Genomic DNA, 25019 nt, shown 5'->3' with positions numbered 1-25019 from the left:
CTTGGTGATCAATGAATTCATAATTGACAGGTAAAGGAATTTGAGTGGTGATATTATAGAGTGTGGGCTTCCCAGGTGACTCAGTGGTAAGGAATAACCTGCCAATGTAGGAGACACAGGAGATGTGGGTTTGATCCCTGGATCAGGGAAGATCTCCTGGAGTAGGAAATGACAACCCATTCCAGTATTCTTGCCTGGAAAATTCCATGGACAGAGAAGCCTGGTGGGCTATAGTGCTGCCGCTGCTGCTGCTGCTAAGTCGCTTCAGTCGTGTCTGACTCTGTGCGACCCCCTGGACAGCAGCCCACCAGACTCCTCTGTCTACGGGATTCTCCAGGCAAGAATACTGGGGTGGGTTGCCATTTCTGAGAGGCCAGAATTTCAGGGAGAAAACCAAGGTAAAAAAGGACATTTAATGAAAGTGTTACTTACTAATATTGCAAATAAACATGAAAGTCCATTGATGATTTCGCTATTCCTATTAGTTATAGAACTATTTCTTTGTGTCAAGCACTGTCTTAAGTCCTTTGCATACACTATCTCATTTAATCCTCATCACCATATTCTGTAGTAGGCACTATTATTATCATCTCCACTTTACATATGAGGAAATCAGGTATTAGAGAGTTTAAGTAACCTGCCCAATAGTTACTAGTAGCTAGTAAGGGTAGAACTAGGAACCTAACTAATGCAGTCTGAATTAATTACTAAATTCACTTATGGGAAGGAGCGGTTGAGTTTGTACATGCATTGCATTTGAGGAGTAGAACTGTTCCAGAGGCAATGGATATGCAGATCTCAGACTTAGGAAACATGAAATTGGGAGTCATCAGCCTATACAAGTTACTTGAAGCTAAAACCATTCATGAAAATGCTGCCAGAGAGTGTAAATAAATAAGAAAAGAGGAGATCCTTTGTGAGAATCTTGGAGGCTACCACTATGTAAGAGGAAAGTCCCAACAGGTGTGGAAGAGCCGCTAAAGATATGTCAAGGGACTACCAGACAGGACCATTATTTGAAGGTAGACATATCTTGGCTGATTTGGCACATGATAGTTAAAAGAGAGCATCAATTGTTATGAAGACCTGCTGTAGCTCTCTCTTTGCCCAAAGATGCTTTCTTCTCCAGGGCTTCCCAGGTGGCTCAGAGGTAAAGAATTCATCTGCCAATGCAGGAGATGCGGGCTCAACCCCTGGGTTGGGACGATCCCCTGGAAGGGGGCAAGGCAACCCACTCCAGTATTCTTGTCTGGAGAATACCCATGGACAGAGGAGCCTGGCAGACTATAGTCCATGGGGTTGCACAGAGTTGGACACGACTGAGTGACTAAGCACACACACACAGAGCAGGCATGGGCAAACATTTTCTCTGAAGGGACAAATAGTAGATATTTTGGCCTTTGTGAACCATGTAATCTCTACTGTCACTACTCAGTTCTGCCATCTGTTGTGGCAAAAAAGCAGCCATAGACAATATATAAGCAAATGGATGTTGCGGTGTTGCAATAAAGCTTTATTTATAAAAACAAAAGACAGGTTGGAGTTGGCTCATGAACCATGATTTCCTGATCCTTGATCTAGATCCTCACCCATCTTGATTTGGTGTCCTTTTCAAAAGCTCTCAGCTCTAGTCCTTTCTTTAATACTTACCTCCACACAGTTGAATACTCCTGTACATCTTCCTCGTTTTCCTCCTTCTGGTGTATTCTCTGATACATTGTCTAGTAAAATTCTCTGGGCAAGAAAATATTTTAATAGTTGTAATAGCAGTTCCATGGGAACTCTAGTATGGGAAGCTGGTAGTTAACTGAATTACATCAAGGTAAAGTCCAGTGTTTTGGTAATCTGCTGTTATAACTCCAGTTTTTTAAATGCTTCCACCTCCTCCCACCTGAAAAAAATGCAAGATGATTTTACAAAGTGAGCTTGATTTATATTTCAGACAAGTGGAGTTACACTTACTAATATGACAAACTAGGTTTTATTTTTGAAGCAAGGAGTGATTTTGATCCCAATGCAGCAAAATCCTTTCAGTGTGGTTTGCTTCTTTGAGAATTTGGTAATTTTTTGGAATAAAGAAGGGTCCCTAGCATTTTCTTAGATGGAATCCCCATGGAAAGGCACACAGGGTGATTGTAAGATTACCTTGAGAACTGGGGAAATTCAGTTCATCCTTGAATATTTTAAGTAGAAAATGAAAGGATCCATTTCATCTCAGTAGAACTGAAAATTGGAAAATAAGTACTAAACAGTTTGCTTCCTGGTAAAGCAAGATTTAGAAAGTACTGGAAATCTGCTAAAGAGCCATTTTCCTCCATAGTCTTGTCTTTAGGATTCTTGCTATTGACTATGAAGTACAGTCAAATCTTTATTTAAATTGAAAAATCCTTATTTATATTTATTGATCATTAAACCAAGAAAAGGCAGAGGAACCAGAGATCAAATTGCCAACATACGCTGGATCATGGAAAAAGCATGAGAGTTCCAGAAAAACATCTATTTCTGCTTTATTGACTATGCCAAAGCTTTTAACTGTGTGGATCACAATAAACTGTGGAAAATTCTGAAAGAGATGGGAATACCAGACCATCTGATCTGCCTCTTGAGAAATTTGTATGCAGGTCAGGAAGCAATAGTTAGAACTGGACATGGAACAACAGACTGGTTCCAAATAGGAAAAGGAGTATGTCAAGGCTGTATATTGTTACCCTGTTTATTTAACTTCTATGCAGAGTACATCATGAGAAACGCTGGACTGGAAGAAACACAAGCTGGAATCAAGATTGCGGGGAGAAATATCAATCACCTCAGATATGTAGATGACACCACCCTTATGGCAGAAAGTGAAGAGGAACTCAAAAGCCTCTTGAGGAAAGTGAAAGTGGAGAGTGAAAAAGTTGGCTTAAAGCTCAACATTCAGAAAACGAAGATCATGGCATCTGGTCCCATCACTTCATGGGAAATAGATGGGGAAACAGTGGAAACAGTGTCAGACTTTATTTTTGGGGGCTCCAAAATCACTGCAGATGGTGACTGCAGCCATGAAATTAAAAGACGCTTACTCCTTGGAAGGGACGTTATGACCAACCTAGATAGCATATTCAAAAGCAGAGACATTACTTTGCCAACAAAGGTTCATCTAGTCAAGGCTCTGGTTTTTCCTGTGGTCATGTATGGATGTGAGAGTTGGACTGTGAAGAAGGCTAAGCGCCGAAGAATTGATGCTTTTGAACTGTGGTGTTGGAGAAGACCCTTGAGAGTCCCTTGGACTGCAAGGAGATCCAACCAGTCCATTCTGAAGGAGATGAGCCCTGGGATTTCTTTGGAAGGAATGATGCTAAAGCTGAAATTCCAGTACTTTGGCCATCTCATGTGAAGAGTTGACTCATTGGAAAAGACTCTGATGCTGGGAGGAATTGGGGGCAGGATGAGAAGGGGACGACAGAGGTTGAGATGGCTGGATGGCATCACCGACTTGATGGATGTGAGTCTCAGTGAACTCCGGGAGTTGGTGATTGACAGGGAGGCCTGATGTGCTGCCATTTTTGGGGTCTCAAAGAGTCGGACATGACTGAGTGAGTGATCTGATCTGAAACCAAGAAGGCTGATAGAATAAGCCCGACTTTCCAATCTTCCTAATCTTAACTGAGTTGTTTATATAGCATTTCAAGCCTGCTATCAATTAAACATATACTCTGTGATATGTGACTTGAGGAGTGAAATAGTGATTTTTTGTGTCAAGTCCATTTGGGATACAAAATCAGTACATGAACACCAGAGCCAGGAAAACCTTAAAATTCCTTTTACGGTTGATTTCTTTCTATGGTGGAGTAGACTTGAGCTGCTCCATCCTCTTTCCCATGAGGGTCTTGCTGCCCAGTTGTAGGGAATGAAGTCAGGACATAGTCTGAAGCTGTCAGTTTCCTGAGGGTTGGCCTCAGCTGAGGTCTTGCCCTCTGAGGATGGCTCATAGGTGGTGATTGTGAGAGATGGGTGTGGTGGTGGTGGTGACAGAGACTAGACCATTGCACCTTGATGTGGGGGCAATACTTGTTCTGGGGCTCCCTGCCAGCTTTGTGGGGACTGTATTAAAATTTAACTTTTTTTTTTTTCTGCCCAACCTTGCCACTACTCCTTCAGGTACACCTTATGGACTTCGCTAGTGGTTCAGTGGTAAAGAATCTGCCTGTAATGTAGAGAGCCAGGTTCAATCCCTGGCTTGGGAAGATGCCCTGGAAAAGGAAATGGAGCCTGGAGGGCTACAGTCCATGGGGTTGCAAATGAGTTGGACATGCCTTAGTGATTAAAAACACAACACAACACACAGAGAACACTTTACGTGGGGAGTTCCATCTCAGAATCTGCTTCCTGAGACCCTGGCCTGTGGCAGCAGGGAGTTGATCAGCAATCCGCTGGCTTCCCCATAAAAGGGATGGGACTTTCAGGAGGATTTGTATTTTATTTCCTAGTGTTGATGGGTTCCTGCAGTCACTCACAGTCTCTCAGAAGGGTCCTCTGAGAGCAATGACTTGAAGGATAAAATTCAAAAGTAGCTGATCTTGAGGCACTTTCCTCTGAGCAGATAGAAACTGCTACTGAATGGTTTGCTGTCTTTGCCAAAGAACTTAAAAGTTTATTTGGAGTCCCTCTGGTGTATGAAGTCTTAGTGGAAAATGTATTTCTTCCATTTTTCCTGAGGACTTGTTTATGCTCAGCCTCTTTCCAATCTCTAGTTCTTCCTGAAAATGAGTCTTCCAGGGGCCACAGCCTCTTTTGGTCCAGTTATCAGGCCTGTCTAGTTATCTGTGGCACACGTTGGGTGTGGGTTATAACAAAGGAAAGAAGAGGAAGCCAGCCTTGGACCAAGTGCCAGTGTGGTCCCTGAGAGAGGGGACAGAGGTCCCAAGTACAGGCTCCAAGGCATCTGCTGGATTGGGCTTAATCTGGCTCCTGTTGATACGTGGAAGGAGGCTGATGTTTTCTGAGGTTCTATGTGCCCTAGGCCCTTTGCACGTCATCTCATTTATGTTGAGGCAGCCCGAGCACACACTGGAAAAGAATTTCCAGACATGGAGTACTGCAGAAAGGTAGTAAGTTTATTAAGAACAAAGAACAGGGATAAAGTGGGCTCTGTGAACACAGTGGGCCAACAACTGCAGACAAGTCAGGGAGAGTCAACAGTTTTTGTGAATTAATAGCCAATTTTTATAGCTTCAAGACAAAGAACATTCCTGCTGAAAGGTTGGCATTAGGTGATTGGTTGGGGCCCTATAGAGTGTTTACTGGAGTGGGCATCTTTGCATAATATGGGTCAGGAAGCTTGTTAGTGATGATTGGAGGGCTTTTGAAAATGATAACAAAGGGGCCCAGTCAGCTTCGGAGGTGACCTTGGTTCTGGGCTCTGCTTCTGTGGCCTTGGTGTAAGTCCTCGCACCTGTGGCCTTGGGGCAGGACTCAACAATTTAAGTTTCAAATAAATGCACAAGGTGGATACTTTAGAGTTGAGGAAATTGAAGCACAGACAGATTTTACTGACTTGCCCAAGGTCATCTGGTATCTCTGATGGCAGAGATGGTGGTGAAGAGTGAGTGCTGGAGTAGGTATCTCTCATTTTCTGTTAAATAACCATTCTCCCTTCTTCTTTAATAAGAGAACACTAAGTTTTGGCAGAGTTTGTATAGCCTCAACTATAACTATTTGCCTGTTTCCAATGCCACTAAGTATTAGCCATGTGACCAAGTTCTCACCAATGAGATATAAGTAGAGGTGCTACGTGGGACTGCTGGGGAGTCTCTAAAGAAAAGGCACTGGGAGTTGCCTCCTTGTTTCTTCCATCCTGCTCTCTGGAATGTGATGTAATGGCTGGAGCTTGGGCAGCCACTTAGACCATACAATGATTTTGAGAATGAAATTCAGGCACTAGGATGAGGGAGGAAAGAGGAGAGCTCGAGTAAGAGATAATGCTGTGGCCCATCATTCCATTCCTGGATTGTTCTCCTCTGAATTTATGATGTGTAAGACACATATGTTGTTTCTCTCTTCTAAGACTTGAAGCTGTTATCTCACTGGATTTTCCTGTTATATGTAGCTGAACCTAGTCCTAACTGATGTGAATGCTTACCCCTTCTGGCAGAGAAAGTTATTTCCTACTTGGAATGGGCATTTAAAATGGGTATTCATTGTACATAAATATGGATATAATGTAGTTATTTTTAAAAAAACACCATTGAACTCTATCTTTCTTCTGGCAGCAGTACTTAGGAAGTAGCTCAGGGCCTTTCTAGGGACTCCCCAGGTGACTCAGTGGTAAAAGAATCCACCTGCCAATGCAGGAGCTGCAGGAGACGTGAGTTTGATCCCAGGGTTGGGAAGATCCCTTGGAGGAGCAAATGGCAACCCACTCCAGTATTCTTGCCTAGGGAATCCTATGGACAGAGGAGCTTGGCGGGCTACAGTCCATGGGGCCACAGAGTCAGACACGACTGTGCAAGGCCTTTCTGTTTAATCACTTCATTCCCAATATGATTGTGTGACATATACAAATGTACTCTTAACATGCTTTTGATTGACAGGTCTTAAACTCATGACATTCAGAATTTCTGTCAGGGATGCAAATCTTTAGGCTCTAGTTCCCTACCTCCTCTAGTATCCTTGTAAAAGGAGGCATTCCCGGCGTCCTTGTGAAAAATGGTAGCTTCTACCCCACTGTATTTTAAAAGAAAACTTACCTTTCTTTGGCTTATATTTTTAGGAAAATGAGAAGCTTATTCTCTGAGAGGAAGATTTTAACTTAGCTGAGGTGAGTGACTTGATCCCTAACCTGCGGCATTTTTGTTCTGAGGGTATCTCACAACCAAAATGAACACTGCAGTAGACTAATAGAGATCAGAGCCAAGGAATCATGGGAATGAATGTTTGCATCTGACTCTGATTACAATAAGCAGTGTGGCCTAGCTGGAGGATGCTGTATTTCCACAATTGACAGACTGAGCAGCCTGCAGCAATCAGCAAAGGGTGACTTATTTTGAGCAAAAACATCCATCAGACTGTGATGAGCAAAGCAGAGCTGCAATCAGTGGCAGTTTCTGCGAAGAGCTGCTGATGAAAAATGGATTTTACATGCATCAAGTGGAGGAGAATCCCGCTGCTCTCTTTTTTAGCCCTGTTTGCATGCATGGACAACACTGGAAGCATTCTCAACATGAAAGGGAGTGAAACAATAGTTTTATCATGAGTGGGACTTTTCTGACCTTGTCATAGTATATCCAGTCAGTGGCAGGAATATATTATGTTTTAAAAAGGCAAGATAATAAACAATTTCAGATAAAGATCTAACATACTCAAATGTCTCATGCAGATGTATTATTTCACTGGAATTATGATGGAAGAATTCTATTGATGCACCCAATAGAAAGATTTTTTAAATAAGATTTCCAGTCTCATCAATAGTAGATTTATTCATTCTCACTAAAAAATTAGAACTGTTTAGTTCTGTGAATCCTTCCACTGAAAGCTCTGTAGGTTTAAAGTTTGTGATCTGAAGTGAAAGAAAAGTGGTTCAAGTAGGAATCTTCAGCTTCTTCTTTAGATAACATCTCCTGCTGTGTTTTTGAGATTTTTGATTTTGATATGTGTTAGAATATTTGGAAGTTTTCCCTAAAGGGTCAGAAAGAGATGCTAGATATTACAAGAGCTTTGTTTTTAAGTACTGAGTTGCTTTCTCCTTGAGGCCTGCTTACTACACACTGAGGCATTTAGAACCAGGACTTGCTCTCGGGCCATTTAGGCTGTTCTGTTTAGTTTTGTGCTTTCTCCTGTAGGGGAGCTGTGGGAAGAAAGCAATGTGGGTGATATATTAGTCTGGGTTTATAGCATCCAAGGGCTTCCCTGGTGGCTCAGATGGTAAAGAATCTGCCTGCAATGCAGGAGACATGAGTTGGATCCCTGGGTCGGGAAGATCCCCTGCAGAAGGGAATGGCAGCCCACTCCAGTATTCTTGCCTGGAGAATTCAATGGACAGAGGAGCCTGGCAGGCTACAGTCCATGGAGTCACACAGAGCTGGACACAACTGAACAACCCACACTATGGAATCCAAAGTCTTTATCCAAAAGCAGGAGCTTTCTTTCCTGTCTCCCATCTTCCATCTGATAGTTCCTGGATTTGGGCTTGACTTTTGTATTGATAATTGATCAAATTTCTCTATTTAATGTCCAGGAGGATGGATTGTTTTTCTTTATGGGTTTGCTGAAAAATGACAACCCCAACTGTCTGTCTCTTTGAACAAGAATATAATTAATACTTTAAAAGGACACCACAGGTATGTCACAGAGATATTGCAGGTTCCAGACCATTGCAGTTAAGTGAATACCACAGTAAATCAAGTCACATGAAATTTTTGGTTTACCAGTGTACAGAAGTTATGTTTATAGTATACTGTAGTCTTTTAAGTGTGAAATAGCATTATGTCTAAAAATGTACAAACCTTAATTTAAAAAATTTATTGATAAAAATATACTAATCGTCACCTGAGCCTTCAGCAAGTCATAATCTCTTTGTTGGTGGAGGATCTTGCCTCAGTGTTGAGGGCTGTTGTCTGATGAGTGTGGTGGTTGCTGAACATTGGGGTGGCCATGGCAATTTCTTAAAGTAAAGCAATGAAGTTTGCCCCATTGACTCTTCCTTTCCCTGGAACACTTGGTGGCCATGGTACAGCTATTAATTGGCCTAATTTTAGTACTGTTGTGTCTCAAGGAACAGGAAGGTCAAGGAGAGGGAGAGAGAGGGAATGGCAGTCGGTGGAGCAGTCAGAACACACACAACATTTGTTAATTAATTTCTCTGTCTTACGTGGGCACAGTTCATGACATGCCTCCCACCCCCGAAATCATTGTGATAGTAACATCAAAGACCACTGACCATAGACTACCATAACAACTATACCATAATGAAAATATTTAAGATATTGTGAGAATTACCAAAATGGGATACAGAGACATGAAGTGAGCCAGCGCTGCTGGAAAAATGGTGTCTGCAGACTTGCTTGTTGCAGGGTTGCCACAAACTTTCAACTGGTAAAGAAAAAAAAGATGTAGTATCTGTGAAGGGCAATAAAGTGAAGCACAATAAAACACAGTATATGTGTAATTACAAAAGAATAATATCAAGCAAAGATAAGGTCCTGGTTGCCTCAGGTGTGATAGAGTATCAGTTTCTCCTTTTTCTGCCATGTACAATTGTTGAGGATCTAACATGCAAGCTCTGGAACTCAGGCAAAAAAACCTGTGCAAAAGCTGCTGTTCTGAAGGTGAGGTTATTTTCCTGTCCTTTATTATTCTCCTTAGGTTTTGTTTAAGATGTCTATATAGGATTAGAAAGATGTCATGTAAACTGTCCTTGGCCACTCACTCCTTGGCTAATGTATGCATTTTATCTAGCTACTCAATGTATAGCAACCAAGGAAGAAGTGCTGTGGTTGTTGCTGGCTAAATTGTAAGCTGGTTCAAGAGAAAGTTTCAGAGGAAGTCTAGAAACAGTTGCAGATATCCTGAAATCATCCAAAGAGCCAGAGTGTCTAAAAAAAATCCTGCTTTTTCTTGATTATTTTTTGATACTGAATTAACTCTCCTTAGGCTGTATTCCAGCTCTGTTGCCGTGGTTACAAAAACCAACTTGATGGATTGAGGGCATGGTAGACATGCCCAACCTGGGCAATTAAAGTGGTAAATGCCAGGTTATATAATGTGTGGATGGATGTTTGTGCTAAGTGTTAAAATATGTCTTGCCACAGGGAGATAGCTGTGATTTCAGTATTCTCTTTGGAGTTCCCCGAGTTTCCTTAAATTTGAAGTTGTAGAGTTTTCCCTACCAGCGCTGTATTCGTTCTTCCTCTTGGAGTGGTTGTGGCATCTTTAGGACTTATGGTCCAGGGTGTCTTCTTTCATCTTTCCATTCTCTTGGTGGCATTTATATGATTGTATGAGAAAAATGTGCCTGCAATTCTTTCTTTCATAGAAAGAATTCTAAAGACTCATGTTATAGTCTATTCTCTGATGTATACTGAATGATAATAACGGTGAAACCACAAACTGTTCCTTTGGATAGGGCAGCCCTTGTGCGCTTGGGTATGACTATTCTTCTTATCAAATCTCCTGTTATTTGCATTTATATGGTACCTTTCCTCTAAAGCTCTTAAAGCAATTTCAGCCTCACAATACTTGTGTGAATTGGATAAGAAAAACACACTTTATTTTGAGGTTGAGATAAAGGCAGGAAATTGTCAATGGCTCTCCTCAACAGAACAGAGCGGAGCACAGCCAGTGCCCAGTCTTACTCATACTGATTTCCTTGGTGTCAAAGAGAAAGTTATTAAACAAGGAGTCCAGACACACTGGGGAAGAAGGGTCCGTGGACAGGCTTCAGAGCTTCTGTGAATTCTCTGAGAAAATATGCAAAATGTAGTCCCCCTGGTATCTTCTTGGGCTGAGGGTTTGTCCTACGTATCAGATGCTCACGGGGCTTAAGGACTATGGTCTGGTGTGGTGCCTGTCAAACCTCTGGTACATCTGAATCAATTGGGATATTTGTCAGAGATTCCTGGCCACACACCCAGAAGTTTCAAGTTTATAAGTTTGAAATGGGGTCTTGGGGCCTGAATTTTAATACCATGTGATTCTGATTCTGATGAACTAAAGAAACAGACTTAGAGGCCTAGCCCCTTGAGGAGAACTAAAGAAATAAGTGAATGGTTGGAATCTTCAGAAGTTATTGTTTCAGATTGTGGAAGAGTTCAGCGTGCGGGGCAGGAGAGAGGGTGCAGAGACTGTAATAGCATAGAGTGCAAATAACTTTGACATGTTTCTTAAAACCTGAATCACATTTCAAGAGGATTTAGTCACAATTCTTTGAGAATAAATGATTTAAAATGGAAAATAAAACACCTTATACAAGAATGATTTAAAAGATATAAGATGATAGTGTTAGTAGGTACAATGGTATTTTTAGATTTTTCTTATCTATTTTATATGGCCCTTAAGTAAAAAAAAAAAATAGAGCTGTTTGTGAGAAACAAATGCTCAGTGAAGTCATTTAAATATCAGGTAGCTGGAAACTGAAATCTTGTTATTAATTAGAATTTAAGAAATAAAATCCTAAAATGGTCAATCCTAAAGGAAGTCAACCCTGAATGTTCATTGGAAGGACTGATTTTGATGCTGACACTGAAGCTCCAATACTTTGGTCACCTGATGTGAAGAACTGACTCATTGGAAAAGACCTGATGCTGGGAGAACCTGAGGCCTGGAGGAGAAGGGGTGACAGAAGATGGATGGCATCATTGACTCAATGGCCATGAGTTTGAGCAAACTCTGGGAGATAGTGAAGAATGGGGAAGCCTGGTGTGCTGCAGTCCATGGGGTTGCAGAGTTGGGCACTGCAGAGTGACTGAACAACAAAGAAACAACATAAGGTAAAGAAGGGCATTTAGTTGCATTTTTGAGAGAAATGAGTTAGCCAAAAAAACATCTCTTCTAAAGCAACGAAGTATTTGGGAATATCTTGTCTTTATAAACCTAGGAAAGTACAGAATAAGTAGAAGGATTTTATTCTGTTGAAGGGAGCACTTCTGCTTCCTTCCCGCAAAGAATGTGTGTTTGACAAGAAGTTCTATGAAAATACTATTAAATATAGTCTGACCTGAACTGGGATGCCATCCAGATTCAGTGTAAACTGATGGCTTGTCCAGCTGAAATAATTATAACTTATTCCACCCGCGACCAGATCTTCACACTTTTCTCCAGAAACTCCACGTGTCAAGGCCCAGCGAAGTCCTCTTGTTACCGTCCCCTTCCATGCCAGCAAGTATACTTTGGTGTGTGTGGCTCCACACAAGGAAAATTGCTTCATGAACTTTTATTTAAAGCTATAATAATGTTAGCTCTATGCCTTCTTTGCTTGTTACTTTGCCATTTAGTTTGGCTTTAAGAATATGATGCGGTGGTGAGTCAATTGCTCTGAAACTTCACTGCAATCTGTACTGCACTATATTCATGAAGTACCTTTTGGGAAGTACATAGTGTCTTCTGAAGAGAACTGTTTTAAATTTAATGGAACGTTTTTCTGTAAATGTATTGACACACAGAGCGCGGAAGGCTGGAGCCTGGCAAGATCTTTGGAGAATACATGTGCGTGGCTGATGAAATGCCATTTGTTTGGAAAAAAGCTTTTAGGAAATTAAATTGTGTTAAAAGAGAAGTGAGCTTTCTTGTGTGGTATAATGTACTCAAATATAAAATTGTAGCAAATTATCTTGAAGAGAGACTTTGAGGAAAACTAAGAGGGGTCCTGGCTAAAGGGATCTCTACCCTCAGGTGGCCTGAGCCAGCAGAAAGCAGTCTCCCTCCCGTCTGGTCCAGCTTTTTTGTAATCCTGCTCCTCTTATTCCACCCTCTCAAAACCCTTCCTCCTGCCCTTGTCCCCACACACACAAAGTCCTATTGATTGTTGAATGCCCAGCACTCTGAAACTGGCATACAGTCACGCTAAACAGATAGTTTTAAATGAATTGATGAATGCTTTCAATTTCCAATGGCTTTCCATCAACCTCTGGATGAAAGTCAAGTCTTTACAATGACCTGCAAATCCTGGGTTGATCTGGCCACTGTTTCTGCTCTAACGTGTCTCTTAATATGTCCCCCACCCGACTCCCTCATCTGTTTCAGCTCTCCTGGCCTCTGTGCAGCTCCTCAGGTAAGCCAGGTCTACTCTTACTTCAGGGCTTTGTGCGTGCTCATCCCTCTGCCTGGAATGCTTCCCCGCCCAGATAAGGCTTCTTTCTCGCCTCTAAGTCTTCTCAGTGAAGTCTTCTATGCCTTATCCTCTGTTTCAGATGTCTGTTGTTACATAACAAACCACCCTACAAATTTACACTGTTAAGCCAGTGGCTTAAACAACAATTGTTCGTTAAGACAGTTTTGCAAGTGGAATGGAGGCTTCTCCACCGCCCGTCCCCATTCCCTGAGAATGACTGCATTCAGCTGAAAGCTCTGCTGGTATGTCTTGGGTCTCTTCTGCATAGCCTCTTTCTACTTGAGTGTTCACTTTTCAGAGCCCTCCACGTGACTCTCTCTCCAGCAGAAAGAAGCTTGCTTCCTAGTAGAAGTACTCCAAGAGGACAGGCCCTACGCTGACCAGCTTATCAAGCCTCTGTTTGCATCACACTTGCTAATGTTCCACTGGTCAGAGGCCATCCATGGCCAAGTCCAGAGTCAAGGTAGAAGGAGATTACACTGGGAGTGACCACCTGGAGGTATCCTTCATCGGAGGCTGCCAACCTAACTGTCGACCCCACTCTGCCCTCTGAACCCAAGTGATTCACATCCCTCCCATTCACCATCCCCCAAGACCCCTCAAAGTCTCATCCCAGGAAGACCTCCAGCTAAGCCTTGAGGTGAGGATCCTACCATTTGGATGGTGTCCAGGTGTGGCTGAGGTGTGTGGGTACAATTCCTTAGGCTCTACTCCTTAAGCGTGGCTCCTGAGGTGTAGCCACCTATAACTGACTCAGCAAGATCAATCTTTGCCTCTCAGCCCCCAGTTTAGAAATGTGGCCTATGTCTGTCTTCCTTTCCAGTGGTCAATAGGATTTAGTATGCTTACCTTAATTCTTTCTCTTCTGAAGTAATTTAAATATTTTCTTTTTGCTGTATTCTCAGAAAATACGTAGATAATCTCATTGTTGCATTGTGATTCTTCACTCTGATAATTACCAATTTTCTCTTTTTTCACCCCTCCCGTGATTCAGCTATCTATTTCAGTGTAACTGTATATACAGGGAAAGCACTCCCAAATTTAATGATTTAATAATTCATTATTTCTTACTAATTTCTGGACTTTATTCTCTTCATATGGGGTCAGCAGTGGTTTCAAATGTGTCGGTGTGCAGGTGAGCGCTCAGAAGGTGCACCTTTCTCTTCCTCTTTGTCATCCTTTCCACCTTGGTCTCCTCATCCAGGGACTCTGCATGTGGCCTCTCTCTCTAGAAGATTGTTGAGACTTCCTTATAGCCTGGAGGCTGGGTTCCAAGAGAACCCAGACTGACGCTGCCAGATTTCTTAGGCCTGGAGCTGGAGCCGCTGCCTATTCTAATAGTCAAAGCTAGTCATAAACAAGCTAAGATTCAAGAAGAAGGAAGAAAGATCCTCCATCTGCTACAGAGAGGAGTGAGATGTGACTACAGAGAGAGGAGCAATTGGTGTGATCATCTTTGGGTACTATGCATTATATCCCTTCTTCCTGATTTTATTTTGTCTTAAGGTCCTACCACTCTGCATTCTCTTGTTTATTATGTGTCTCCTACACTGGCTGGATACTCTAGAAAGTTAGGGATTTTTTTTGTCCATTTTATTCACTGCTGCATACTCCTAGAACACTGCCTGCTGCATAGTAGGTGCTTGTATATTTTTTGAAGTGAACGTAGCTACTGGTATAATTTTTTTCCTCCCTCCACCTAGACATTTATCATCTATATGGTTCCTCATGGCTGATTTGAACACAAACTTTGGAACACGTATGTTTATATATTTGTATATTTTATTTTGCTATGTCTGAGCTCACTTGCTTTGACTGTATCTTTGGCAGTTAGGTCTGGAATCGTGAGACTCTTCACCTAGTCTGTCTTTGATATGGAATGATGATACAGAATGTGATGCCAATTTGGCTGGCTGCTCCTGTGCTCATTTCAGATGCCTTTTGGGCTGCTTTGTCCTCATATATTCCTTGCTGTCTACTAAAAAGACTGATCTTTCCATAGATCCAATGTACAGGGAAAGTGACATTTTCTGTTATATGTTGGGGAAATGTATATATTTTTAAGACATGGAAAGGAAAATAGGAGTAAAAAGCACATGTATTACAGTTAACATTATGATTAAGTATAGGAATATTTCACAATGGGGTTCTGAAAATATTTAAGAGTGGGTACCAGATAGTATTTGTTGAATAAAAAAGAGGTATTAAAAACTTTCAAATATTTTTTAGGGTCCTGCTGCTGCTGCTAAGTCGCTTCAGTTGTGTCCGACTCTGCGACCCCATAGACGGAAGCCCACCAGGCTTCCCCGTCCCTGGGATTCTCCAGGCAAGAACACTGGAGTGGGTTGCCATTTCCTTCTCCAATGCATGAAAGTGAAAAGTGAAAGTGAAGTCGCTCAGTCATGTCCAACCCTCAGCGACCCCATGGACTGTGACCTTCCAGGCTTCTCTGTCTAGGGTATTAGAAAAACCAAAGTTTGATGTAAAAGTATCCATGATTATTATGATCTTTCTTTCTCTATTCTATTCCGGTGAAACTTCTTATTCCCTTTCTTTTTGTTCATGCCTTTCTCCAACTTACAAAAATTTCTTGTCGAAAATGAACAGTTGCTTTCTCTCAGTTTCTACCTCTGTCTCAGTTCTACCATGAAACTTGATTTGGAAGTATCTGGTGTTTTAACTCTGATTTTATTGGGCCTGAAGCTTCCTAGTAAAGTCGTTGCAGCAGGGAATTACCTGTTGCTTTTGCACAGTATTGTGTTAGAGGTAGATTTAACTATATGATTTATTCATTTCATAATGCTGTTGACCCCAGAAACCACATACACAAGCCTAAATTTTTTTTTAACAGTTGCATATCTCATCTATCAATGAAAGGCAGTAGAGTGACACAGGAAAATCATGTTAATAGGTAGCTTCATCTTGTGTCTGTAGCTGGAAATTGTAAATGAATTCAGTGACTATTACATGATTAGTTGTGTAGAATGAAAACAGCTATTATTTACTGATAAGGTTTCTGTTTAAACAAGTGAAATATCACAGCTGTGGGATAATTGCTGGCAGGATTTGCTGGGTGAAGTTTAATATAAATAGGGAGGAGGAGGAGGTTAAAATGTACAAAGAGACATATTTAAGTATTGTACTCAAAGCCAGTGCTGAGAAAAAAAGATGGAAGTGTCCTGAAACAGATCATGAGACTTTTACGAGTTATTAAAAGGAAAGCCATAATATTATCATCCTTTCATGTCAAGAATAATAAAATAGTATACATTAAGAGTATCTATAAACTTCTGGAAGATAGTAGAGACAGGATATGATGATATAGTTGATTGCTTTTATGAAATAAAATTAGTTGATATAGGCAATTCAGTAGATCAGAGTATTTAATCACAGTTTCATAGCTAAATAAGTTTATATAGCTACCAGTTTATTTTTAGAAAGATAATTGAAAATCTTGCTTATAAGTTGAAGTAAGAGGAAATCATTAAGTGTCATTTCTCAGGGCAGTTTCAAACATTATTCTTTCTCGTCTACCAAGATGATTAAAGGAATCCAACCAGTGGACAAGAAGGGTGAAGTTTTTGCTGTGTTTTTTAAAAAATTATTTATTTCGTTTACAATTTATTTAGCTGAGCTGAGTCTTTGTTGCTGCGTACAGGCTTTCTCTACTTGTAGCGAATGGGGGCTACTCTCTGTTGGCTTGTGAGGGCTTCTGCTAGTGGTCAGTGTCTTCTCTTGCTGTAGAGCACAGGTCCTAGGCTTTTGGGCTTCACTGGTTTTGGAGCACGGGCTTAGTTGCTCTGCAGCATGTGGAATCTTCCTGGACCAGGGATTGAACCTTTGTCCCCTACATTGGCAGGTAGATTCTTATCTTCTGTTCCACCAGGGAAGTCCTGCTGTATTTTTAATTTTTACATTTTACTTGTTGAACATTAGCATCCCAATGAAGAGTTTGGTCAAAATGAGCATTCTAAAACAAGACATTCAATTCAACTTAACTGAGAAAGTTTATATAGTTTTAAGACCCTTTTAGTCTATAGAATGAGAATCTCCTCTTGAATTTTTCAGTTGGTGAAATGGCCCTGTGGTGTGCTGACCATTCTTTTGCTTAAAAACGCCCCCCGCCCCCGCCACCTGATGGCAAAGATACATTAAAGTGGAGATTCCAGTATGTGTCCTCTCTGGGGCAAAGGTATAGTTTGAGAATGTTTCAGTTATGACAAAGAACAGTCTGAGATTTGGGGAAATCAGGAGAAAAGGGAACACTGTTCTGAGTTTGTGCTGCTGGGAAATTGTCTTAACAGTCATAGAGAACTCAGGGAGAAATGGAGTCATCATCCACAATCATTTATTGATACCCAACTATATACACATGGTACTTTTGAGGCACTAATAGAAGGAAAAGCCCACCTACCTCCTGAAACTGAAATAACCAAAGATGGATTATACCATCTTTTGGAGAAAGATAGACCTAAAGGTTCTGTGGAAAAAAACATTTAGGGCAACAATGAATGATGCTTTTAAAAAAATCCTAGGGTTGATTCATTTTTTTCCATAGAAATATTAATTTAACATAAAGATTCATTTTCTTTTCTAATTACATTTCTGTTTTGTAAATTGTGTGTTCTTGTTCCTTTATATGACCATTTGCTATGAAGACTTTAATATTTTTCATACCAGGAATGCCAACTTTTAAAGTATTAGCTTACGTATTAAATTTAATTTTAGAGGACAGCTTCTAGGAGTGCATCTAGTCTATCAGTTAAACAGTTCAAACAGTCTTTCCTATCTTAACAAATATTTTGATGGAAATGCGAAGATTGCAATGATCATATCATTCTGCTTGTCATAAGTCTTTAATAGTTCTCTAGCACACAGTAAAATCCAAGGCTCTCCAAATATGAATGTGGTGTGTCTTTTTATCTTTCCCTGAAGGCACTTTCTGTTAGTATTCTTCATCCCTGCCTAAGCTTATGCAATCTCCATTAAATTCACATCCTTATTGTATTGGGAACCATGTTTTCTGTTCTTCAACTTGCTCCCTACAGACTCTCAGTGTGCTGTGTGAACTCTAGCCCAAGCTTGCGTGTCTAGATTCTTTAAGGCTGTTTATGTTCCACCTTCTCATCTCATCTAGGCCTTCCCAGATATCCTCCCATGAGAAGTAGAGTCTTTTCCCTGTTACCTCATCACACTTGGTGAAGCTGTTGGAACACTTTGCATCGGGGTGGCTGTGGTATCCCTAAAGGGCAGAGAACCAGTGTCAGGTATCAGGAGGCTTACTTCTGTGTTTTCTGTTCTTCCAGCACTTTTTTTCTCAACTCCCATCCTATTCTGCTTGGATTCAATAGCAGGGATTCTATTCTCCTGACCACACTGATTTCTCTTAAAAGACAATATAAATATTGTTCTGTTGACCTGAAAAATCCAAATCCTGGGTGAATCCAATTATCATCCTTGGTTGCATAATGAAACTGCTGACCAAATCTGGGAAAAATCTTAAACAACCAGCGAGTGTGGTATGGTTACCCTCTGAACTCGTGGGCTCTGAAAATTTCCTACTTTCTGCAATGATCATTTCAAGACTTCATTTCTTCCCCTTCTCAGTTCTCTCCCCCTGCTGCTGCTGCTAAGTCGCGTCAGTCATGTCCGACTCTGTGTGACCCCATAGACGCCAGCCCACCAGGCTCCCCTGTCCCTGGGATTCTCCAAGCAAGAATACTGGAGTGGGTTGCCATTTCCTTCTCCAGTACCACATCCTTATTTTCTATTAGAAAACCACTGTATTTCCTGCTCTACAGAGTAAAAAGAAGCCAGGCAAAAGCTGCCTCAAATTCCTCTTCACCAAATCTCAAACTTACCTTCATCTACCAGCCCCATTCCCTCCCTTCTTTGCTCCTTTTATAATGGAATTCCTGGTATAGGCAAGCCTTCCATCTATATGCTCTTAATCCCTCCTGCTCACAGAGGAACTTTGTCCTGGAGCAGTGCTTCTCAAGCTTAAGTCTGAGTCACAGTCACTTGTAAGTGGCTTGTTAAAAACTTGATTTCTGGGACCCACTCCCAGGGTTAGCCAGTGAAACAGATCCAATGGGATGTGCATATATTTGTGTGTTTGTGAATACACAGATATAATGATAAAAAAAATTGGCTCATGTGATTATGGAGGCTGGGAATTCCATGATCTGCAGTTGGCAAGTTGGGGACCCAGGAGACCCAATGTGGTAGTTCTAGTCCAAATGCCACAGGCTTGAGACACAGGAAGAGCCAGTTTCATTTTGAGTCTGAAAACGGGCAAAAGCTGATGTCCCAGTATGAAGGCAATTAGGCAGGAGGAATTCTCTCTTAGTTGGGAGAGAGTTAGGTTTTTTTAAAATTCTATTTAGGCCTTCAACTGATTGCATGAGGCCACCCCACATTTAGGGAGCAGTCTTCCTTACTCAGTTTACTGATTTAGATTTTAATGTCATCCAAAAAACACCCTCACAGAAACACCCAGAATAATGTTTGACCAAATATCTTGGCACCCTGTGGCCCAGTCAAGTTGACACATAAAATTAGCCATCACGCTACCCTATAGATTATCCTCTCTTTCTACTGTATTCCTTGTCCATGACTGTCTGATTTTTCTATTCATCAAAGATGCTAAAGATTTTCCACCTATGTAAATTATGATGAAGCAAACCAAAACTTCTTGCTTTAAACCTATATTATCTCTTGGTTATATGTCTTTCCTTCCCTTCACACCCAAAATTCTTAAAAGAGGTTATTCATAATTGTTGTATCTATGTTCTCACCTGTGTTCACTGCTAAGTACACAGTAGGGCACTCTATTCTCTGGATTTAACTCCAACTACACTCACACCACATTTAATAAAGGTTTCTTTGTTATTAAATGCAGTGGTGAAACATCAGTCATTATTTTGTTAATCGAGGATGACACTTTGCTTTGTTAATCAAATCATCCTTTCTGAAACACCCTTCCACTGGCTTCTGGTACACAATCCACTGATTTTCCTTCTCACTCAACATTATCTTTATTAGATCTTTCTTCTCTTCTGGACCCTCATGTTTCAGTGTTTTTTTTTAATTTATTTTAATTGGAGGCTAATTACTTTATAATATTGTATTGGTTTTACCATACATCAACATGAATCTACCACGGGTGTACACGTGTTCCCCATCCTGAACCCGCCTCCCTCCTCCCTCCCTGTACCATCCCTCTGGGTCATCCCAGTGCACCAGCCCCAAGCATTCTGTATCCTGCATCGAACCTGGACTGGTGATTCATTTCTTATATGATGTTATACATGTTTCAATGCCATTAAAGACTAGCTTCTAGGCTCTTTCATACTTAACTACACAGAATTTCAGGGAATCTCATTTACCTTCTCTGCTTCAACAGCCATTTATATACTGATTTAATCTTGTGTATTTTTTTGCCTGAGCTTATACTTATATATTTAAATTTCTCTGGACATCTTCACTTGAATAGTCTTTGCCAGGAGCCTCAATATTTGCACGCTCATAACTAAACTCATTACCTTTCCTCATCTTCTCTCTCTCTATGGATTTGTCCCCATTGCATTGTTTCTAGAGTTGTTAGGAACTTCTGGTTTTTCAAGTTAGAGTCTTGAGACTTATCCATCACTCTTCTCTCTCCTTAATTTTCTATATCCATTCTGTAACAAAACCTCATATATGATAACTTTTAAATCTCTCTCAAGCACATCCCTTTCCATTTACTGCCACTGCTATCATCCTCATTTAGCCATCATCATCTTTTTCCTGGCTTAAATTATTTCCTAAAGTCACCTTCCTGCCTTACTTTCAGTTGTGTTCTGCTTCCAAAGCCGGGAAGATCCCTTAGACATCACGTTTGATCATCCTCCTCTCCTGCTTAAAACTCTTCAGGGACTTCCATTTGCCTTTGAGTTAATGGTCCCCAAACTTAAGATCTTAGGATAACCTTCAAACCTTTCAAGATCTGCTTTGCTCTCTGCTTCAACAACATTCAACTTCTTTCATACCTCAATCCTCAGATGACTCCCTCTCTACTCTAGACCTCTGAACCCACTACAGTATTCTTTCCTAGAAAATCCCATTGACAGAGGAGCCTGGTGGGCTACAGTTCTGTAGGGTCACAAAAGAGTTGGACACTACTTAGTGACTAAACAACAACAATAACAAGACACCAAGAGATTTGTATCAATTTCTCCCACTAGATCAGGAATCCTCCAAATGCTTTTATTCTTCCATAAGTCATGGCACTGTGCTTTTAAACACAGTAATATTAATTTTATCTTTTACATTTGAATACTGATATAAAGAAGTGCTACTCTTTATATAAATGAACTTCAGAAATTTTTTGGACTATATAAACCGTTCTTGCACGTGCATACGTGCTCAGTCATGTCCGACACTTTGCGACCCCATGTACTTGGGCCCATCAGGCTCCTCTGTCTATGGGATTTCCCAGACAAGAATACTGGAGTTGGTAGCCATTTCCTCCTCCAGGGGATCTTCCCACCCCAGGGACTGAACCTTCATCTCCTGAGTCTCCCGCATTGGCAGGTGGATCCTTTACCACTTGAGCCACTTGGGACGTGATTGGACTACATATTTCTTGTACAGTATTGGCTCAGATTTCTGAAATGTATAGAAATTGATTCTGACTGACAGAGGCCTTTTTTGGAAACTTACATTAAAATGTCGTATTTTCTTAGTCAAAAAGCCCATTGAAGAGATTTGATATATTTACCACATAAAAGGTGCTTCTGTTTCATATTATCTAAAAATAGGCAAATGCATAACTTTATGTCAGATAGCACAATTGTATGATATGAATAGCTATCATTTGAGATTTATCATGAATTTCAAGCTACTCATGTAATATGAGTTATTATTAGAAAGCTATGATTTAAGAAAGATATGTAAAATATTACTTTACTGGTCTGATATGGGAATAGGAAAGACTTTATTCATTAAGTTATTACTTGTATAAATGCTTAGTTTTAGACACAGTGTTGCAGAATGCCATTCACATACATGATTCAAGTCACTTATGTACCTAAAGAGAATTCTCAGGACAGAAGAAATCTTAGGATTCTTTTCCCTAGGCTGTGATAAAGTTCAAAAAAAAAATCAGTAAAACCTAATATTTTTTCATTTTCTATGACAAATAGGTTGAGTAAATTCATCTCTAAACAATTGGATTTTACTGGCTGACTTGTACAGGTGGATACCAGGCTTGGTGGATGATCTGTTGAGTACCCATGCCACTCTAAAACATTCCAGGAAGGCTTTTAAACTAGGATATTTCTTGCAAAACTACAAAAACAGTGATATCAGAAACTTATATAAGATAAAAATAAAAATCCTCAAGTTGTAAAAGAGAAAAGTCTCATCATCTAAATGTTAAGCAGTTGTAGACCAGGTCATGTCAATTTGACACTTGAATTTCTAGACTGCATCTTGATATTCTCCTTTTGAATGAGTGTAGTACTTTCACATCTATGTAGCTATGTAAGCCGGCATACTTCTCATCTCCTAATGAACATCAGATCCTCCTAGTGTGTAAACTAAGCACTTTTGGAATCCACTACAAGACCACAAGGGTATCATTCTGTGCACTGAAGTACTAATTTACTAAATGGGACCCTCATGGCCCAGAAGAGTTCATGCAGCTTCCCAAATGCCTACCTTAACCAGGCGATGGTTTATGGTCTGGGGAGCCTAATGAATGTTCAATTATACTGTTATATTTAGGAAAGGAGACTCATATTTCCCCAGAAATTGTAGCTCTGCTTTATGCTTTATCTCAGTTACAGTCTGGTTACTTTCCGCCTTCTTATTTCCACCAGGCTTTTCCCTCTCCTATATTCTATATTTTGCTTCTGTTAGGTTGCCTAAGTAACACTCCTTTTCCTCCAGGTGGTGAGTCTATTGGATTTTAGTTACCATAATTGTTTCCCTAATTGGCTTCATTTGAAAGAATAATTGTTAAGGAAAGGTGATAAACATTGAAAATCAGCCACTTGGTCTCATTCATTAATCTTACAATTCATTTTCAATAGTAAGTGTTCTTCAAAACTTTAAAATTTTGACTAAGTTTTTATTGTAGCATTAATGGTACAGTATTCTGTGTCTAGGTATTCTGCTATTATTCAGAAATGACTACTTCAGAATTGTTTGAACTTCTAAAAGATTGTCTCTGTTAATTCACTCTCTATGAAATTTTAAAAGCACAGTTGAAAACTTGAATTTGAAATCTTATGAATAATTAATTAAAAAAAACATGGCATTAGAATTTCACATTGCTTTTGAGATTTTAAATTTGATTTGTTTTTAGTTAATAGGACAATATTATTCTTGCAGTAAATGTAGAAGGCTCAGATGCTCTCATTTCTGTATTCTCTAGGTGGCAGCTTAGCTCCACCTTTAAAAATCTCCCTTTTCATATTTTTCTCACTGGTATTTCATTTAAAAAGCATAATGCAAAACAACATGTAAAATGAATACAGCCAAACATGATCTGCCTGTCTTTAATGTCTTGACAAGGTTTTTCATGTAGCTTTGCCACATGCCTGATTTTAGTGGAAGGTTTAGATACACAGTCCTCCAAATAAGTGATCTTATTCACTGTTTCCTTATGTGAAGGTCAGTAGTTGGACCTTTTACAATGAAGCGTTAATATAATGCATTAACCTTGTTCCAGATGCGTGCTTCTCCACAGGTATTGAGCCAATTATCAGGCTGTTTAGTCACATTTGAGATGTGTGTGCTTCCCTTGCTCTGTTACAGTTACATGAACAGCTAGGGCTGAGTGTCATAATATCTTCATTCCGTTCAGTTAGAGCCCGAATATCTTCCTAAAAATTGTGAAAAGAGTAGCTGAAGTCCATAATAAGAAATCACCTCATCTTGTAGAACAGAATCTCAACTGGGAGGGATTTGGACTCTCAGGGGATATTTGCCAGTGTCTGGAGACATTTTTGGTTGTGGAGAGGGGAGTACGATGAACATCTAATGGTTATAGGCCAGGTATTCTTTTAAACGTGCTTCAGAAAGAAGGTAGAGCCCCCAAACAGAGATTTATCTGGCCCAAAATGTTAGTAGTGCTGAGACTGAGGAATCCTGTGGTAGAGAAATAGAGCTAAGTGCTGTACTTGGTCGCTCAGTCCTGTCCGACTCTTTGTGACCCTATAGACTGTAGTCCGCCAGGCTCCTCCGTCCATGGGATTCTCCAGGCAAGAATACTGGAGCGGGTTGCCATGCCCTCCTCCAGGGGATCTTCCCCACCCAGGGATCCAACCCAGGCCCCCCGCATTGCAGGTGGGTTCTTTACCGTTTGAACCACCAATAGAGCTATAGTGGTGTAATGTCAAAATCAGTGCTAAATTTTAATAATCGCTGCAACGATTTTTCTGAAGGTCATAAGGTTTTCTGAAGGTCATAAACATAAATATCTTTTAGAAAAATAACTTGTTTCATTTATTTAGTGACAAATTTCTCATGAATCTATTTGTTTTCTCTACTGTCCCACTTGTTTTTATCTCATATGGTTAAAAAAAGCTGTGCCCCTGTATTACATTTTTTAAATTCAGAATTATTGCCTAAGTCTTATTTTGCACATCTGAATGTCAGGGAATCTCTTTGTGAAAAGATTGTATTTACTGAGTAGATAAAGAATTAATCTGCCTAGCTGTCAAAATCTGTGTATTGATACAATTTTATAATTTGTAAGTCAGTTTTATTAAAAAGCATGTTTGAGATGTCTCAAGTTTATCAAACTTATTGACTGTGGACTATATTAATTAAAATGATTGAAAATCAAGTTTTGAGAATACTGAAGTTCCTGAAGAATTTAGTGTAAAAGAAGCTACTTAATTTATCATTGCCAAGAGGTTGTGAAACGATGACAAACTTGTTTAGTATCCCGAAACTGTGCTACGGATACAATTTATCATCATGTTTTGCCTGAAGAGCCATTGTATGACATAATTAAGAATACAAACCATATATGGATTAATCAGTTAATATAGTGAGATGTTTGACTACCTTATGCTCTCCTTAGATCAGTGATTTTTCAGATGACATCTTATTCTAAATCTCCATATATAAAATGGATTAAATTTGAGTTACTTTTTTGGTAAGGATGGAAGCTTGTTTTGCTTTTTGCAGTGACTGCAAGATACTGTCTCAGAAACCCAGC

General features: G+C 40.2%; 1 long non-coding RNA gene across 9 annotated transcripts in view; it reads left to right on the top strand.

Moving 5' to 3' along the window:
• The window catches only part of LOC123330750, a 40363-nt gene extending 25268 nt beyond the window's left edge, over positions 1 to 15095 (top strand). For 6 of the 9 annotated variants that reach the window (XR_006546849.2, XR_006546847.2, XR_006546851.2 and 3 more), the window contains 6 exons: positions 6752 to 6799; positions 12718 to 12745; positions 12885 to 13047; positions 13130 to 13445; positions 14010 to 14265; positions 15035 to 15083. This is a non-coding gene — a long non-coding RNA (uncharacterized LOC123330750). Of the gene's footprint in view, positions 1 to 6751; positions 6800 to 12717; positions 12746 to 12884; positions 13048 to 13129; positions 13446 to 14009; positions 14266 to 14508; positions 14565 to 15034 lie in introns of all 9 variants that reach the window. The other 3 variants (XR_006546848.2, XR_006546850.2, XR_006546852.2) reach the window with 3 other exon arrangements.
• Positions 15096 to 25019: the final 9924 nt, after the last annotated feature.

This window comes from Bubalus bubalis, chromosome 20 (assembly GCF_019923935.1).
Source record: "Bubalus bubalis isolate 160015118507 breed Murrah chromosome 20, NDDB_SH_1, whole genome shotgun sequence".
Lineage (NCBI taxonomy): Eukaryota > Metazoa > Chordata > Mammalia > Artiodactyla > Bovidae > Bubalus > Bubalus bubalis.
This window is presented reverse-complemented; position numbering and strand designations above follow the sequence as displayed.